Raw genomic sequence first — 21,488 nt, forward strand, 5'->3', positions numbered from 1 at the left:
CCTTCCCATATAATTATGCTTTCATTACATCATATATATATATATATATATATATATATATATATATATATATATATATATATATATATATATATATATGCTACCTTGTCTGTGAGGTTTAAATCTAGAAATGTTTGCATCTGTATTGTTTAAACTCTTTAAAGTTTGCTATATAGGCTGGAATTCTTATGATTGTAAGTTTTCTCTTAAAGTTAAAATCTGTTTCAAAAGTTATTGTATTGTGGTCTGAGAAGGGGCAAGTGATTGTTTTGACTTTGCTTATTTTTGTAGTAAGATCTTTTGTTATATACACTCTATCTATTCTGGAAAAGGTGCTATGTCTAAGTGAATAATGTGTGAATATCAATGAATCTTGTTCAGCATATGTGTTGTGTGTGTCTTTTGGCTTTTCGCGGTTGCCACAGTGGAGCTCCGGTCCGCTAATGATTGGCAGTTGATTTTTACATGCCGAGTTGCCAGCCCTGACGCACAACCTTCAACAAAGGTACGCCCACTCACGCATGTCTCCACACAGAAGATGCTCTAGCTGAGAATCGAACCGGACAGCATCTTACTGTGAGGCAACAACACTACCGCAGCACCACCACCGCGGATGTTCAGCATATGTGTTAATGTCCATTAATTTATATGAGTCAGTAAACTCTGTAAGTAATTTTGATAGTGGAGATTTCTTCCATGTGTTTTTTAGAATTTAAGTCTAATTCTTTCATTATGCAATTAAAATCTCCTGTAATTATTGTATTACCCTTGGAATGTTGTCTCTGTCATTGTCAGGAGGCTGCGAGGTGGGGGGGGGGTTATCAGCCATGGTTAAAAAGGCAAATGTGGCATTACCTGTAATACAAAGTTTTTCTCATCATATCGACCAATTGGATAATGATAGGTATAGAAATATAGGTTGTATAAAAAGATTTATAAAGTCTAGAAAATCAGAAATGATGAAGTTATTGTGTGTTAGTTACATTAGACCCAAACTTGAGTATAGAATAACAATATGGAAACCTTACAAGCATGAACAAATTGGAAAACGTACAGCAGAAATATACTGAGGGCATCTATGGATGTGAAAAATTAAGTTATTATGAAAGACTAAACTATCTAAACTTGTACAATTTCTTACATAGATACTTAGGAGGAGACCTTATTCAGGTATGTAGGGCATTTAGAGACAACTACCTCTGGGAATGTTTGGGGTAATCAAAAAGTAGTAGAGAACCATCAGACAATCTATGAAGAAGATTCTATAGGAAAGAGAAGTGTGCTATTTGGTTCACTGTGATAGCAGCTGATGCATGGAATAGACTACCAAATTACATTAAAGCAAGCATTAGTTCTGATATTCTCAAGAACAGTCTGGACACTTATTATGGGAACACCTGCTTTGGTATATTGGCAGGCAAGAATGGCATTAATGCCTGTGCTTGAAATATTTGCATGTATGTATGTATACATGTGCATACACAATACCAGCAAACACCTTTATGACTGGTCTGATACTTATGTTCATGGAACTGGGCAATAATGGTCTCCAGGGATGACAATGTGTACACTTATCAACTAGATGACCTTGTTGAAAGTGCCCCTGCATGAAATGTCAATATAGGTCACATGGTGGCAAATGTGGAAATCATGGGAATTGCCTTGAATGGCACACAGACACATTATGTATAATACTCTGTGCACTCCACCCCACCTAACCATTTGCTGATACACCGGATATCATGTGGAGGAGGTAGGGACTTGATGGCAATGTGGGTGGAACCAATGGCCTTCAGGACCTTAGAGAAATAAACTGTTTTATAATGCATGGATAGTGGTGGCTCTCTCCTCTGCTGTCTGTGAAAACCAAATATGATCCCCCCAGCATCACATCTAGGACTAGTGTAGGATTAGTGAGGCTAATGCCTTAGATACTAATAGTATGTCCCCAGCTGGACATTGAAAGATGCCTGTAGCAAGAATCATTAAATCCCCTAAAACCTTCATTTCTGCTGGGACAGGCATTCCATGCATTCCTGTTGATCTTATGCACTAGTCAACTAGCTCCCACATGGTAGCAATTGTCTGCAGCCTGGTTGTGGAGGTGATAGTATATCAGCCACTGAGCCTCTTTTGTGACAAGGAGGAAGATAGCGCACAATGTTGTGGACACTGGTTTCTAAATCAGGCACTAACAAATGGTGACCTACTAATGTAGATGCTACTCCTTGCATTTTAGCATGAGTGATAGACCCAGTCAATTAAGAAATAATGGTGTACAGATAAGCTGGTTGTCATAGCTCTCAGAACAAATTTCATACATTTCTGAATCATGCCACCATGTTTGATTTCACCATTTGCATATATGGTGTCTTTCATTAGCATGCTGACATTCATTTGCATGTCATTATGCAGTCATTTACATGCAATGCATGCCATACTATTTCCCCCCCTACTGTGATTGCACTATGTGTATATCTGAATAACCCCTTCCTTGTGCTTTGCCACTCACCATGCTACTTGTTTCTGAATACTCATCATCCTATAGTGTCTGCTTTTTTGTAGAATGCCATTCTTTTCAGCTTTCTTATTTTTCTTACCATAATGTTTATTGTTGCCACCATTTGGGAATATTGAAAGAACAAGACAGAATAATTTGATTCCTTTTCAGGTAACTTGATCATGCCCTGGAATGAAGTCCTCCTTTAATCACAGTGTTTCACATTCATGCCTGATATCCAGGAAGCCACGGCCAACTGCAAGCCAGTAGGTGGGACGTGTAAGTTAGCAGCTCTGACTAGGGCACTGTATGCTAATAATCAACGCATTCCATTCAGGTATAACATCTGACTTACTTCACGATCTTTATCAAATCTGTATAATGAAAAACAGGAGGGATGACATTTTTTGTCCACATTTGTAGGGTAAAAAAAATTCTAAATTCAGATTCAAATTTTTTTTAATGTGCATGTCAGCTAAATAGCATAATTAAAAAGCAAAACTGCAGATACACAAATTTAACAGCAAGAAGCTTAGAATACTACTGATAAATACATTTAACAAGAATACTACTAAATTATAAACTCCTGCTACGATACCAGGATGGATCAATTGTATCCATCCTGGTCTTTGTTCTCCTCTTCTACCTTATTTTGCTTGTGCTCTCATGCCTATAACTTTACTTTCCTTTGCTATATCCCACACCTATCATTACACAAAGACACTTTACTTCTCTGTCTACACTCATCCTCCAAGACTAACCATCTTACTCCAACTCCTTATCCTGTCCTCTTAGCATAGTCTCTTAATCTTTCTTCACTTATACAGATGTGCACGCTTTTCTCCATCCCTAGCCACATTAGTTCTATCCTGTCAACACCCGCTGCTGTTCTTGTCTTGGGTTAATCTGCATTACCTTTTTCACCACTAAATGAGATTTGGGAGACATAAATTGAAAGGTGAATATTTACTACAGCACACAGTGATTTAAACTTTAGATTCATTTAAGGACCTGGGTAAATGGATAGATCCATTTTGATTTTTTTCTAATCATATTAACCAATTAGTTAATGATATAGAACTACAGGTTGTATAAAAATATTTATAAAGTCTAGGAAATCAGAAATGATAAAGTCATTTGCTTGTTCGTTACATTAGACCCAAACTTGAGTATAGAATAACAATATGGAAACCTTATAAGAAGACAAGTATGAGTAAACTGGAAAGAGTATAGTGGAAATATATAAAATACATCAATGGATGTGAACATTTAAGTTATTATGAAAGACTAAAATATCTGAACTTGTACAGTGTCTCTTATAGATATCTAAGAGGAGATCTTATTCAGGTATTTAGGGCATTTAGAGACAACTATCTCTGTGAATGTTTGGGGTTATCAAAAAGTACTAGAGAATCATCAGACAACCTGTGTAGAAGATTCTATAGGAGTGAGAAGTGTACTGATTGGTTCTCTGACAGAGCAGATGATGCATGGAACAGACTACCAAATGACATTAAAGGAAGTACTAGTTTAGATATTTTTAAGAATAGCCTGGACACTTAATATGGGAACAAGTGTTTTGGTATATTGGCAGGCTAAAAGTATATATGTAAACATGCATGGAAGGGTTTATGATCAATCTCTACTTGTACTTTTTTGTTATAATTATAATCAAATACAAGCTCACATTCACAGACTATTGCTAGCTGTTCTTTTTCTATATAAGAATATATCTTTTGTAAATTTGTAAATAATCTTGACTCATAGACATCTGGCCTATTTTCCTTTCAGGTTATAGTCCCTATACATCTCTGACTTCCATTCATCAGTGACATCTTGACAGCATACTATGTCATTATAGGTGCTTCTGTTTCTAGTTTCTTGTGCATTTCAAAATACTTTTCCTTTACATAGCTTCATTACTCAAGTGGCATCTTGCTCTAACAGCTTTTTAAGGTACATAGTTATCCTAGACATATTAGGTACAGACTTTGCAAGATACTACATCAGTCATAGAAATCATATAAATGTTTATTTTCTGGTTCTAGCATTTTAGTCTTGTTTTGGCTTTTTCGGTATCTGGCTTCAATCCCTATGAAGTTAGAATATGACTTATATGTTTCAAACATGTCTCTCTTATTTGATACTAGCTCCTGTTTAGTCTAAACTTGGGTTATCTTGGTATGTTCAGTAGCTGTATCAGTCTCTTGTAGTGTTCCTGTGTCTGACCCCCACCCACCAACAATAGATCACCAGTATGGTTTAAAGTACCTTCAACACCTATACATTCTACATTTTTCAAATTCTTTTGCAACAACTCTATGAAATAACTTGAGAGCAGATAAGACACCGAATGGATCTCTTAGGATTCTGTGCCTTTCTAGTAGCATTTTAAATGTACATAACTTAGGACTTTTTTGTAATTTAACTTTATATGCCATATAATGGAAATAACTTTGGCATTTGGCAACTACGAGACCAGTTTTCAACTTTAAGCAATAAATAATGTGTTTAATCACTTTATTTATATCACTACTCCTGTAAATCTTGCTTGTTGTAAACATTTGCCATACTATTCACCTAGTCCATTTATTTTTGACACAGTATGTTTTCCTTCAGTTAAATCCCTGCTCATTTATTCTCCAGAGAGCTAGATGTACTTTCATAGGATCAATACTGGCATATCTTCCAAATATATTATGAATATGTGATTTCCCCTGGTTATTTCCAAATCCTGTAAATAATTCAGCATAGTCATGCAAAATGTCAATGATATGGCTCTATACAGTGCTCTGGATGACTGTACAACTGTATGACTGCTATGTATACTTTTACTTTGTGCTTCTACATTGTGAATATACTACACAATGCCCAACTCATACAAGCCAAACAATCTAAAATATTAGATGGATTAACTTCTTTACTTAGTACTGCTGTCTGGAAAATTATCTCAGACTTTTTAGTGATATATTCATGTCAATTATTGTTGACCCAATGGCTTTATTTGATGTCCTGAATACATCAATAATGTGCATACTGCCTTTTTAGTGCCTTTTAACTATTGTGTTTTAAAATTATTTTATGCCATAATACTACACTATGCAACTACCAATCTAACTTGTTATCCTGTCTATAAATGGTCTATCATCACAGCATCTACTTCTACACTAGATTAATACTGTGAAACATATTTTTATATTTTGACTAAACATGCATATTTATTTTAAACTCTAATCTTCCATACCTTTGCAAAATGATCTTTGCTAAAAAATCTTAAAGATTATTTCTAGCACAGTTTCTCATCACTTCTTTGTCTCATCTTTATAGCTAGATCTTTTATGTGAGATTTGAATTTCAGCTGCACAATGCTTTCTGTGCACCTCTTGGCTCTGTTTCTTGTCACAATTACTTTTACAACACAGTCTCATTTTATGCCTCATTCTGACATTATGATTTGATTCACATTTTATCTTACGTATTCAGATTTCCTCAGATAATTTATTTAATCTTGGCGTCTATATCATATTATCGTACGATGTAAATAGCGAACACTATTTCATCGTACCGATGATATCGAAACAACAAAATATCGAACATTTTTTTCCCAGGGAAAAAATTTGCTGCTCCATAAAAAAAAAATAAATAAACTTAAATGCAAATTTAAGTGGGGGGCTTTGCCCACCACATCTCCCATGTGGGGGCTGTGCCCACCACACCCCCCTACTTAAATATACCAACTCCGAGATCACACCATATTGGAGGAAATGGCAAAGTCCCAAAGATGGCCTACAGAATTTTTTCCCTGGGAAAAAATTTGATGTTCCGTGACTTCGCTATTTTGCCATTTCGACAGTATCGGATTGACTAAATAGCATTTGCTATTTAGTCCATTCCATAGCGTCATATAGACCCTAGCCTTGTACATGTAATTTCAAACACACTAAATAGATCCACAGTGTTAGATTAGGTCATTTAATTTAATTTAATTTTACTTAGAGGTCACAACAATAAAACATTTTAAGTGATGACAATGTAATTCATAACAAGCACTAAATGCAACCACACTGACAAATTAAAAAAAAAAAAGTTCTAAAAATACACTTTGAAAAAAATAAGCTTAGAATTTGACTAAGAGATGAATTTTAATGCTTCTGTTAATATTAAAACAAACTACTCTATCTTTAATCAACAAAACTCGCATCTCATCAAATGCATAGTCTTTTGTTTGATTACACTGGCTTTGTAACAACAATTGCAGCTTCCACTGAGCTCTGCTTCATTGTAAAGAAAAAAATAACTTAATGGCATTTTTTCAAGGCTCATGACAATTCCTATTATTCCTGCTAACTTGAATTTCTCTTTCTCTTAGAAGGCTAAATTATCTTTAAGGCTTCTTCTCCAGTGACGTCCAGAAATGTGATATGCTGCATCACTGGAGAGTTTGTGATTAGTCTGCATGTAATGAATATTATTTACAGTTTCTGGATCCACAGCTTTCAAGTTTTCTGCTAAAGTGCCTTGCAGTGAGAAAATAGCTGGTTGTTACAGTCTGACATTCTTTTCATGAAAGAATAAACTATTCTAAGGACATTCCTTTATTAAGAATGAGAGCAAAAAATAAAATAGTGGCTTTATTTTCTAATAAAGAGGATTATAACATCAGTTATATTTCTAAATTCTGACTTTTTAACTACCTGAAAATGAAAACAAACTGTTCATTTCTGACACTATGAAATATTTATAATGCTCATCAGAATACCCAGAATGACACAGACACTGTCAATGTGATATCAGTCTCCATGAGGTCTTTAATGTGACTACTTAAATGAGACCACACTGCATGCATCCCATTAGCTTTAAACAGCATTCTTTTAGAGAAATATTACCATATACTAAAATAAGTGTAATTTGTAATTCAAATCATTATCAGTTTTCTATAGGGATTATCATTGTTACTAGTTCTGTCTGCAGTGATCTTATCCAGTATGATAGGAAATATGTACAGTTCACTGAGCTTTTCTGCAGATTACATGCAAGTAGGAGCTATTGTTACAGGTGGAGAAAGACTAGAACCAGGCCAGACTCGTACAGTGGTCAGAGAGATGGCAGCTGGAGTTTATTGTCAAGAAAGCCTCATACTTTGGAAACAGAAACCTGAAGAGCAATTCCCTGTTTGGGAGAGTGGTACTGATAAAAATGGTGGAGGAAGCTCTGAGATCCTGCTCAATCCACAGATAGGCCAATCTGCTCATAGTGACAGAAGAGTAAAAAAAATAATGCAACATATTTATGTATGCAGCACATGTTATGGGACTATGCACTGCACAGATGGGCCAGTGAGCTCATACTGACAGAGAAGTCGGAAAATGACACAACATATTTATGTATGCAGCACATGTTATGGGGCATGCTTGTTTGCATGATCAAATTATGAAAGCTGTGTGTTTGTGAATGTAGTTTTGCAATACTAGTGTGTTCTGAATTCTGTTGTGTTGCCATGATTCAAGCAAGGGGGGGACTAACTTTGTAAGGTAAAATGACTACTAGGAAAGACCAAATATCTTGAGGTGACATCCTCCTTTCTTTCTTTGTTGGCAGTAGTGACCTCAGATTACAATAGATTCACACACACACACACACACACACACACACACACACACACACACGCACACACACACACATATACATATACGTAAATATAAAATGACAATATACATGATCAAATGTACTTACTGTCGAAGAAAAAACTGACACAACTAAGTGAGAACATACAATTTAATGTAAACCCTTATCACTGATCTAGCAAATAGTTGTGTAAGGAAAACAATTTCCTTTGACAATACTTACACTAAGACCCCTCTACAATACCAACTTCTAATTTGTCTGAATAGTGGGAGTGCTACCAAAAGGTTGTTTTATGCAAGGTTTAGGGTTAGGGGCAGGATTGGGGTTGGAGTTATGCTAACCCTCCACCTAACCTGAACCTTACACCTTAACTTTAAAAAACTCTTTCTGCAACACTACCACTACACAAAACAGGATCAGACACATACATATGCAACAACACACACACTAAACACTATATTTGTATCCTAACTTAACCCTTACCTTAACCGTAACTGAAACACACACACACACACACACACACACACACACACACACACACATGAACACACACACTAAAACTATGCTGTTACTTAACCCTTACTACAATCCTAACCCCTAAAGCGCACATACAGACACCACCACCTCTATCCAAACTCCACTTACTTTTTTGCTTAGACATACCTTCAGAATAACAAAAGTTTGATAATTCCACAATTTGGCAATGTATACCCCCCCCCTTGCAATTTTAAAACAGGTGAACTGCAGGGGAACCATAGATAGATATGATTACAGTGTAATTATTTGAATGACCATTATGTTTTAAGGGGCCTCATTCATTCCAAATGTTTGAAAAAAAATCAGTGAAATACCACTTAATCGAATTTCAAATGATTAAAACAACATGCAATTAAAATCACCAAGGAAATATGTTTCAAAAAGAGCTTTTTACAAAGAAAGGAAAGCTGTCTGTCTCATCCTTCCATTTGTTGCCATCACACACCACTTTACATATACTAACTTTATGGTCACATATCTGTGGAGAAAAGTGAACATACCATACACTGGGAATTAATACCAGCATGCAAACAGAAACTAGTCCAGTAGTAGTGATTATTTATAGATAATGCCAATCATCAGATAAACCTTCTGCATAGACTTTTACATATTCTATGTCTGTATTGCAGAATTATGTGCAGCTAAGCCACATTTAATGGATGGAGTTTTAACCAAATGGTCATTCAACTGAATGGGTGTTTAATTATCTGAAGACTAATTTGTTTAGTAAGGTGTTAAAGCTTCCTTTATGAAGCATGTTGGGAGCTTAAGAGGGCAAAGTTTAAATTCCACTTTGAACTCTTGTTTTTGAGTTTTTAGCATCATTATTAATATCACATATAACATAGTGACATGAGAATACATTTACTCATAAAATAGAAAACAAACCGTTGCAAAGATTTTATTCTTTTCACATATTATACACATATGGTTTCTTTTGTAACAACTATTGCACAATTTAACATTACATAGATTGCTGAAGCCCTGCCTTCCCTGAAATTTTACCCCTCCTCCTGAACATTATTCTGTATTTAATGTTTCCATAGATTCCATTTATTTCTATGAATGTTGCTCCTTCCCTTTAATAAAGATCACATCTTCTCTTCTTTTATCTCTTTACAGCATTCAAAAATTCAGTTATACCTGGTTTATTTTTTTAATTTCTGTTTTCTAGTAATTGCATTTTTGACAGCCAACAGCATTAAACTTAATAGGACTTACTATGTCTAGACTATTCGGTTTGCATATCCCAGCTCAAAAGGATTATTTCCTTAGTTGCAATAATTTACTTCCACAACAGTTCTGACAAATTACCTGTAGGGAATTTTCTAAAATCTACCAATCCATTGCATCCCCAAAACACATGTTCCCAAGTACCCTTCTTTTTTTCCTCATCACACCTCCAACAATTGCTAACTACCTGTGGAAAACTTGTTTGAAGATTACTTGGGTTATAAAATACTTATGCAAACACTTCCATATAAACCTTCTACATTATGTTGCATACTTGGCATCCAGACAAACATCATCCAACTGATTCTTTGCATATTGTCTTTCTATCCTCACTCCTCATCTTTTCTAACCTCTTCTGATTTTTCTTGTAGTTATTATACATTGTTTTACCTACCCACTAATTATCTTTTTTAACTGCAGCTTCTTTTATAGATTCAACAATAAAGTCAACCTGATTCAGACTTTCATTTAACAATCCCCTAAATCTTTCTAGTATTTTAACTGTTACATTTTATAACTGAATTAGAATTGCTTAGCAGCCTAGCTGCCTTAACATCTGAAACATTTTTTTTATATCTGGTTGACAGTTCACATGCTTACAGCATATTACTATTTCATTTTTAATTCTAGCTTACATTTACATACAGCATAGCTTTGGAGTCAATTTAAATTAAAATTCATTCTTATTGTTTCAGTTTAATGACAATCATTTTGATTTAACTATTGTTTGAATTTCACCTCTGGAATCATCATAATTGTATTTTTATAAGTCTGAATCTGCTAATTATAGATCTGATGCACATTTTATCTTTTGCTGCCTTTTGCTGTAAGGTTTGCAGGATTTAATTTTTTAGTGTTGTCTTCAAACCTATACAGCACATAACATGTTTCAGTTTATGAAAATTGCTCACCTCCATTCATACCATTCAACCTGTTAGAGCAAGAAATCTGGACAAAGCCATAAATAATGGGGGACAAAGGCACAAAAATAGGGACGATTTTTAAGTATTGCTCTTACAAACTTAGAAAATTGATAGTAATAACATGTTTTCCATTAGCGTGAATTTTCTGAAGAATATGAAGTCTGAAACTTAGATATCTGTCATTATATTCTGAGTACAATCCTCAATGATTTGTTAATAATTTGCTGGAAACTACATTTTTATGAGAAACAGACCAAAATACAAAGCAAAAAATCTGGACGATCTGCGAAAAATCTGGACAGTTGAGAGATATACTTCCATTTTTAACTGTCAGATAGGAGGTGAATTTACACAGTCAATTTCCTAAGAACCCTCCTGTACTTTCATATTTCTGATCTCCTGGGGCAGTTTTATAAAATGAATAATTTGTTGGTCTCAGTGTATCCTTAGATGTCACAGGTTTGCCAGTGAGAATCCTGCAGTATTGTTTCTCTGTAAAGAGTTGTGTCCTTGTGATAACACTGAATTGATCCCCTAAAATTAAGTCAGACCTGAAGTATGACCATCTTGCCTTTCTCAGATGGACAGAAATGTTGTCATCACAGATTCCCAGACTTCCAGATAATGCAAAGTACACAAATGTCAGGTCACTTTACAATAATCCAGATATAATTTTAGACTTTTTGTAAGAAAACAACATGCAATTTATAATGGAAAGATGACCAAATGCAAACTTTCATAGCTTTCTTGTATGGCATGTTATATAAATGAATAATATTCAGAAGGGCTGTTGCTTTGCCATCTGTTTTAGAATGAAGTACAAAATATTAAGATTCTTGGTGGGAGGACTTAAAGCTCTTTTGTAAATAATATTAAAGGGTAGTCTCAGAAATTCTGTTCAAAACATCGTCTGGTCTCTTTTAGCTTACAACTTCTCCTGAGATTTTCTACCAATAAAGGGACAAGCCAGTATTTGAGTTTACACTATATTACGGCATTGTGCGTTTGATTTTACTGACTAGGATTATTGGAGAACTATAGTGTCTGAGGCCTGTAATAGATCGGGTGCTGGTACCCTGAATATTCTTGCCAATTGTCATACTTAAGTAGTAAGTGTCATGAAATTTATATAGTCATGAGTTATATAACTTTAGTAGTTTTGAGCACAGGTTCGTGAAAAATTTTCTCTCCTGATGGATTGCAAACTTATAATGGAAGATCATCAGAAATTCCACAGCTGTAACATTTTATTCCATTTTTCTGCCTAGTGAGATCTTATGGCAAATCAACCTGCTCATCTTTTTTTGGGTTGTGAACAGACTGTGAGGTCAAGCCTGGCTCAGAACACCTAACAGCTGTCATACAGGAGACTCTCATTGCATCATTCAGTGAATTATGTGATATATGTCACCTGGGATCTATTGTCTTCCCTGGACTGATTTTCAACCAGTTATATTTGAGGAGATTGTGAAGTAAATCTCCAACTATGTAGTTGTTTTCTAGCTTTCACCAGGTAAATCAGCAGGCACACATGTGGCCTGAAGCATGTACCACCCCTTTCCTCCTAAAATAGGTATGTGTATCCTCCCCACCTGTTCTGTTAAGCACCCAAGCCACTGTTTGAACATGGTCTGCATTAATGTTCCTATTATCTGAAAAAAGCCTGTACAGGCTTCTTTGTTTTTAATGCATACACATTGCCATTAGGACTCATTATTAGAGAAATCTGGCTACCACCACTAACTTAATGTGTGACTCTACCAAGGATGTAGCCAGCCATAGACTAAGCACATCAGAATATTCCCTTATTAAGGTTTATTCACATTTTGAGTACCTCATTGAGTGATGGTGATTGTAATCATTCATGCATTCAAGGCACCCATATCAGCTCCATAATTTGAAATTTTCTAATGCTGAGTGAAGATTATCACTACTGAAAATATTTGCTCTTCAGAAATATAAAATATGTATTGATTGGGCCTGGGGAACACTATGTTCTGTAGGTGTTGTACTTTTATTTATTTATTTATTATTTATTTATTTAAATTTGTTGACTGGTAGTGTCCGACTGGACGTAGGTCCATTTTCAGTGGAGGCCCGGGGAGAAAAGCTCCACAGTAAAATAAACAGACAGTAGTTACATTGGATTACATAGCGATTAACAATTTAACATAGCAATTACTTACAACATATTTACAGATGAAGAACATAGTACATCAGTAGACAACTAGAATCTTTATCTGTAAAGTACATAACAGACATTAATAAATGTTACAATGAGAAGTTCCTGCTGTATAATAAGTCCTAGGCTTATGAGCATCTGAGCTTGCTATAATCAAGGTAGTTAGTGGAGTGGAAAGAAAGGTAGTGGTTGGATGGGGTGGATGATATTAGAGTGGGAGTTGCAAGGGCATAGCCAGCATGTTTGTAGGTGTGCTTTTAGTAAAGTTTTGAAGTGGGTGCATGATGGTACGGAGGTAATTGTGGGTGGGAGTGAGTTCCATAATTTGGCTATGGTGCAAGAGAATAGTGCTTCACCAGCAGAGTTATTGGCTTTAGTGATCTGTAAGTGATTTTTGTTGCTGGATCTTAGTGGTCTGGTGGTGCGATAGGGTTGGAGTAGATTCTGGAGGGATGGGACATTTAGTGGATGGTTTACTAGTTTGTGGGCGAGTGAGAGTTGATACCACTGAAGGAGGTGAGGGAGTTCAAGCCAGCCCAGTTCAGCAAGTGAGAGACAGTGGTGACTATGGTAGGATACCCCTGTGGCGAATTTGGCGATTTTGTTGTAGCAGGTCTCTAGCTTGTTTAGATCACATTGCCTTAGGTTGGTATATATTGGAGAGGCATAAAGTAGGGTGGAGATAAGGCAGGAATTTGCTATTGAAATCTTTGCTGCTTTGGTGAGAAATTGCTTATTTCTGTATAACGCTCCTAGTTTTTTGTGGACTTTTTTTATGGTCATGGATATGTGAATGTCAAATTTTAGTTTATTGTCTATTTCCACTCCTAGCAATTTGATGTGTTCAATTGGGTATGTAGTGGTGTTGTCTTTTGCTGTGATGTTAAAGTGAGAGTTGTTTTGAGTATGTTTGGTGGGTTGGAAGATGAGTAGTTTAGTTTTGTTTGGGTTGAGTATTAATTGGGAATCGGATAACCAAGTTTCAACAGAGGAAAAGGCTTCCTGTGTGACTTTTTGCAGTTTGTGTAGGGACTGGACAGAGCAGATGATGGCTGAGTCATCTGCATATTGTATGAGTGTGCCATGTTTGGTGGCAGAGGCTAGATTATTGGTGTAAACAGAGAAGAGTAGGGGTCCAAGGATGGAGACAGGTAGTTGGGGAGATATGGCATTCTGCCATACAATGGATTGTTGGCGGTCAGACAGGTAACTCTGAAACCAGTTGGTGACTGATTGTGAGAAGGATAGGTTATTGAGGACAGAGATAAGTTGTTTGTGTGGGACCATGTCAAATGCTTTAAATAAGTCTAGGAAAGTAGCAGAGGAGAGATAGCCATTGTTTTTATGCTGAAGGATAGTGTTAGTAAAGGAGAGCAAGGCAGTGGTGGTGCTATGGTTTGGTCGGAAACCATGCTGAGTACTGGAAAGGAGGTTGTTAGTAAGGAGGTAGTCTGAGACCTGAGAGTGTATGCATCTCTCTAGTATTTTGGAGAGTGGAGAGAGAATAGCTATGGGGCAGTAATTGGTTAGTTCTGCAGAGGGTCCGCCTTTGTGGAGGGGATTTATATGTGATACTTTCCACAGTGTGGGAACGTAACTTTCTGACAGAGATCGGAGATTATACTTTGATGTATAATCATGGTTTCATCTGTGAGCTCTACCTTCCGTTTACCTCAAAACATTCAAAGCATGCTGAAGCCTAAAAGGATATTTTAGCATAAGTTTTGTCTCTGACATCTTCAAATTAGTTGAAAGATTAACTGACAGAGGCTGAAATATGTGCAAATACACGGATAAGCTGGTTCATTCTTCTCATTTTCCCAGTTTTAATACTTGAAGTGAATATAATAACCATTGCATATTTGGTGTGAAATCATGGAAAGTTCCTGCATGAAGAGCTGCTGATAAAGCATTAGATAATGAATGTAGTTAAAATTATTTTTACTTTTTTTGAAATACAATCTATGTTAGACAGCTTATTCTAACAAAAGACCTGATTTTCAATCCATGCCTCAATTTCACAAGAATCACAACTGATTTCACAAAAATAACTTATTACAATATATTTTATTCAGATGTCTTGCCATTAATATCTATTGCATTAAACTTGTCCCAAACTCTGCAGCCAAAATAGTAAATGACATACTTTAAAGTGACTAGTGCTTTTTAAATTCTCTGAAGACTGCATTAGTTGCCATTTCAGATGTTAATTTCTTAAATGACATCCTTTAAATGTGTCCTGCCAATTCCTCTACAGCACTTTTCTTGAGTGCGCATGATCAACAGGAAAGAGTGAAACGAGTTTCACTGACACTGGAGTTTCTTTTTCCTCAACTATTGTTATGGGGGCTAAAACCCCGCAAAAATACTTAACATCTAAGGGTTGGAGAAACTCATTTTGCCCTTTTCTGACAATCATATAGCAGCTGATGAAAGTGCTGTCAATGTGCTGGCATGTATCCCTTTGAATATATATATATATATATATATATATATATATATATATATATATATATATATTATCCTGTACAAATCAAAACCCCATGTGCTTGAAGAAAAGGTTTCATCTTAATTACCTGGCTAGACTGGTCTGCTTAGTTTTTGAGGCACTACTAAAGATTCTTAGACTATGTTAAATACCACAAGCACATCATTGCTTGCCTTCCTGATTCTTACATTGTAGAAATATGTCTCTTCGTAGATTACTTTTCCACCTCAGTTTTAACAGAGAGTACATTGCTGCCTCAGTTTAAATCCAAAAAAGGAGTTATTTTTTCATAAATCATTTAATATATCTGAATCATTAATGACATTATTACTTCATATATTAAACTGATTTAAACATAAATATCAGACCTCTCAACTGTCCCTGTTTTCAAGCAATACTCCTATTTTCAAGCCTGATTTACCCCTGTGCAAGATGTCCCTATTTTTGCAGGTATGTCCCTATTTCCAAGATTGATTTATTCCTTCACATAATTTTCTGAACCCCCCCCCCCCATCACATATGATTTTGAACATATCTAGTACACGGACAACCTCACTACATGACTAACATACTAGTGGAAACAATAATTTAAAGAAAGAAAACACACATCTTTTATCTCCCTTTTTATAAAGCAAAAATAAATGACCTTGTGTGGCAGAATTTTGCATTACAATTTTATTAAAGTCTACCAATTTTACACTGTCTCTCATAACGTGCTTATATTTTTACCATTATTTTTGTCAGTCTCTGTTTTTAAATAAGCATTTCTGGGTAGTATCCCACATCCCTCCTGGAAGCTGGAAGACTTGTTTGCTATTTGGTATTCAAATTTTGAGCTAATTGGATTTCCAGATTTTTAGGTGGATGTACCTACTTTTCAAGGGCCTTTGTTCCCATTTACAATGTTTTCAGGTAGAGAGATGATTTAGATTATATAATGAAGCAAACCACATTTTCACTTCAGGTGGTCAAAAATAGACTCTGTCCTGCTTTATCATCAGAAAAAAAAAGATTCAAGACAAGTATCAGTTGTATATCTAAGGAAGATCATGGGCTCCTCAACAATGAAGAGGTCCTTACATTCCAGGAAAACTATTTCTACCAGAAGACATTTTTAAGTAAGGTATTAACCGTGTATAAATAGTGCCTGTAGCCATTCAGAACAGACAAGTGGACTTAAGGTTATTTCCAACAAGGCATAATTCTGTCCAGTTTCCATAGTATTTGAGTGTGCTTGAGTAATTTAAGATAAAATTAAAGGATTTAAGAATCCAATGGGAAATAGGAAAGAAGAGGAAAATACAAACACACACACACACACACACACACACACACACACACACACACACACACACACACACACACACATGCACAAAATTACATTACCAGAATAGATGAGCTGATGATTAAATCTGCAACATACATTGTTCTGGTAGGTATCCTCTAGGCGATACCAGCACACTGAACAACTTTTTTATTTCAATAATACCAAAGACTGTTTAAAGAATTATAGAAATGATTTTTGGGGGGCTGATGATCTGAAGCTTGGTAATAAAAATGGTCTGTGGTTGAGGTCTCGCACTTTTTTCTGGGCATACAACTTGTGTTCAGCATAAAGGAAAGGCAAGAATGCTTTCATGTTGCCTAGATCAGATCCCCACCCCCACTTTATAAAGAATTTGACATTTTTTTAATCCTTTGTTGACTGGGTTAATCCCTCTAACTTAGTGGTCTTGTTTCAGGGGAGACCCGCGGTGGTGTGTATACTACAAGGGAAATTTGCCCTGGGGATCTCTGAACTTCCCCTACTCTTTTCAAAGGCTGTGATAGGATCTTTTACATCCACCTGAGACTACAAACTCATGCAGATGGGTCTTTGGTTTAACCTCTCATTCAATGGATAATTGGTATCAAATGATTTTTGTACAGCTCAGTGGATCATGCCACTGTGAGTTAAAGTTTTGGGATATGTTTGTACTTTAATGATATGGTACCCCTGTCCATCAGAGAACTCTGAACCTTGTGCAAAGAAAGAAGAATGTTGTGTACCAAATCTTAGGATTTTCTATTGAGGACACAGAAGAATATAGTTTTTACCATACCTCAAATATTTCAAAATGTAGGCAAAACAAGACCAGATAACGTTATGTTTCAGTTGTCATGCAAAACTCATTTTGCAGCACATCCAAAGCCATTTATAGTACTTCAAATGTTCTCTACTTAGGGGCTGTAAATCAAGAAATTTGGTAGGAAACAGTCAGATAAATTATACCAAAATATGAAAAATGTTAAAGATTTTCATAAGATAGACTTAAGATTTGTATTTGCCTTGTATTTCTACATGCATATACTGCATTTCTGTACACCGGGTCTTCTGGAATCAATTATTCAACACAATCACCTTAACGCTCAGGCAATCTTATATCAGCAACAATTATGTTGAAAAGATTAGCTAGAAGAACTCACAGCAAGTGAGATGCCCACTTGTAAACAAAGGACCGTCCTTAGTTCCAGCTGTCTTACTCACAATCAGCATTAGCAGAGGTTAATTTTAGAATTCAAGTAATCTGATAGAATTAATTGAAGCACTGAGTGCATTGACACAATCAGTCCCACTACATTTTACTGGATATGTGTGATGTCTTATGTGAAATTATTTAAAGTCTTAAAGTCCTCCTCTGCTACAGCTCAGACATATCCAATAGCATTAACTAACACAGGTGCAGTGATGGTTAAAGGCATTTTAAGATATTTCAATCTTTATTTTTTTCCTGCTTTATTTCAAGGTGCAGAGGGACAGATATTGTAATCAGATGTGATGCACAGATTCAGATTAACACATCTTTCCCCTGATCATTCCTTATCCCATAGAACTTTTCATAGATTCACCCAGACCATCTTTGAGGTATATAGCTTAAGGTCAGATAAAGGATAAATGCAAGTCTCTAGCATTCTAGTGATGTCTGTAGCTAGTGTTTCCCTAGCACTAAATGTCTGCTGCTTGGTCCAAAGCATGCCTGTTTGCTCTTGTTTAGGAGAGTCAAACCTAGTCCTCAAGAATCTAAAATGAGGCTGATCTCTCCTTCCTTTCTAAATCTATCTCTGTCTCAGAAACTGAGAAGGATAATGATTCTTTTCCTCTGCATCTGTCCCATTCCCCATGGCCAGTCTCTCTGGAAAGCTTCAGACTAATGAAGTCCTTTCTGAAATGGCCTGCAGTCCCTCTCCCTTCTTACCAGAAAAGGCTTAGTCAATATCTCAGGAGAAGGTTGAGAAACCTGAGGACGTCTTTCCCCTGAAAGCACCCAAACATTGACACTCCCCCTCCCAAAAGGAGATGTCTTCTGTAAGCTCCAGATAAGTTGGATATATTGATGCTTGGAAAGCATCCCAGGAAAGACTCCAGTGTTATATATCTGGCTTGGCATTTTGCCCAGAAAGCCCAATAGTTTGGTTTGTGCTTGTGTGGCTCTAGATCTCCTCATTCCAGTAGGAATTCCATCAGATCATTTTAAATGCCCTGATCTGGGGCAATGCCTCCTTTAAGAAAACTTCCAAGGGATTACATACAAACTCTGGAGGAGAGAAAAGATATTGTTGACTACTAAGGGGATGCACAAAGCTGAAGCCACATGTTCCTCTTCATGAAGGACGTTTCAGTCCACCAAGGGGAATAGATGTTATTGCCAGCAGACAAGATTGCTAAAGCATCAAGTAGTATCACACCCAGTGTGGCCTGTATCATGTCTGTAAGAAGACAGGCTTCACTGAGAGCTCAGCAGTACTGCTGATGACCGTCCAAGACTGCAGTTAGGAAACAGATTCTGTACGTCTGACCCAGTTTGGAGAACTGTTACAAGGGACTAGTGAGGTCTGGATGTGATCACTGGAAGTCATATGTTAGATTTCTCGGGTCCTTCTCTGGAAATAATTCTACTAATGCATCACAGTTTTCACAGATCTCTTGGACCATTCCCAGTTTTTACTTTACTAAGTGGCCAAATAGCCCATTCCTCCTTTACAAAGAATATTGGGTTTTATTCCCTTTCTTATGAAAATTATTGGGTTCTGTCAGGTGCTAGGTCTCAGCAACTTAAACTATTGCAGTCAGTACACCAGGTTTAGGATAGTCACTTTCCAGGTGGCGGTGCATCTGCTGTCACAAGGAGTCAGGATGGTGTTGCAGGACACTATGAATGTCTCAGAGCACATTCATGTCTAAGAACCATACAGGAAGTTTCTTCTTGTCTCTTTAAGTAACCATTGCTTGCATTACAGGTTGCTACACATGGGTCTCTCATCTGCCTACGAGTTAACAGTAGTGGTACAATCATTATGGTAGAAGGCCCTTTTGGTGTTCTGTTATTTACATGACTAGTTCTTGGTGGCTTCTACACAGAGCTTCCTGCCAGTGGCTCATCTTTGAGCCTTGCCATAGCTGCTTTCCCTAGGATCACCATAAGGTGAGAGATGTTAGCTCTGATTTTGGTTTTCCATTATGGGACAAAGTCATATTTTCTGTTTTTCATCTTATAAACCATTGTTGCTAAGTCCTAGAATATGAATCAACCATCAAGCTGATCTGTGGAGTTTCTTTCTGTCACCAAATATAGTACAACATATGATAGATATTTCACTGGTAGGGTGGAGAACCTATTTATAGTCCTCATTAGTGAAACAGGTTATACTCCTGGTAATAGGGGAATCATGTATACTGATTTTAGCTGTGGGTAATGCTGATTAGAATATAGATACTGGATGGGGAACAAAATCTCAGTCCTCTGCTAATCCAGTCAGGCAACTAAGCCCTGGTATGATACCTAGCAAGCAAGAAGGCACACACCTGCACCATTTATGTGGTGAAGTAATGTAAGTATAACTGTAGGCCATCACCATGCCATTTTCTGGCATCTCACTTCCATTTTTCCAAGGGAAAGTGAACATAGCAACAGACTCCTTGAATCACTGCTCCATCCCTCTCCTGGTTATGAGAATCATAAACTATTTCATGCAGAATACCTTCTTCTTATGAAGACCATATAAGCTGAGTTGTTGATGTTAGTTAGCTGAAAATGTGATCCTCCCCCAGTTCTAATGTCTTTAACAAAGAAAAGGAGATAATGTTCTTCCACATGTGGAAGCCCTTCCACCATTTTAAATATATTCATGACTGTTAGCCAAGTTCAAGGAAGAAAAACTAAAGGTCATTGTCCTTTATTCCTGCTCACCTAAAGTGTCATTGTTTCAGGTGTTCAGTTTTCTGACTGCTCATGAGACCACCTCTGTCAGAGGCAGGAATGTGTTAAAATGAAGAGTTAGCTGATTGCACCATAAGGACAGACTGCTCCACTGACTTTGTTAATCTTGTTTCACCTTTTTTTTGGAGATCTCAAAGCTCATTGGAGCTTCTAGTAAACTTTCAAATATAGAGATATATTCTGCTGAATGAAAACACTTCTCCATTTGGGTGAAGATTTAGTCTCTTACATAATAGAAATTTTTCATAAGTCAATGAGATTACGGTATAGCAAGGACTGATTTATTCTCCTTTTCCACACTGTAGTGCAATTTTGGTATTGGTGTATATAATTAGCCAGAGTTCTGGAGGTCACAGGTTTGCACCCTTGCATATAACATGTGTCACATTTGCCTATATTTTGAGTTTCGATAATTTATGATTGATGTTATGCTGTTCTGTGTTTCAGCCATTTGGCATTTTAAATGTATTCTGCTGTGTGACATCATTCAAAAATGTATTTCTGTACGCATTTGGTTGCCGTTTTGCTTCTTGAGTGGACCTGAGTGGCAGACCATGGCTATTTCAAACACTATGGAATGCAGGGCTCCAACTTCTTGTGTTGAGGAAGGCAGGTTTTTCCATTTTTTTCTGCGCATGAATTTCAGGAACTGACTGCTGTGCAGTTATGATGACCCACTGTGCAATCTGGATGCTTAGCATGAACTGACTGACATGTTGAGTGATGACAGCCACTGGAATTG

Source organism: Protopterus annectens, chromosome 7.part0 (genome assembly GCF_019279795.1).
Source record: "Protopterus annectens isolate FY-2018-M chromosome 7.part0, PAN1.0, whole genome shotgun sequence".
NCBI classification, from domain to species: Eukaryota; Metazoa; Chordata; order Ceratodontiformes; family Protopteridae; genus Protopterus; species Protopterus annectens.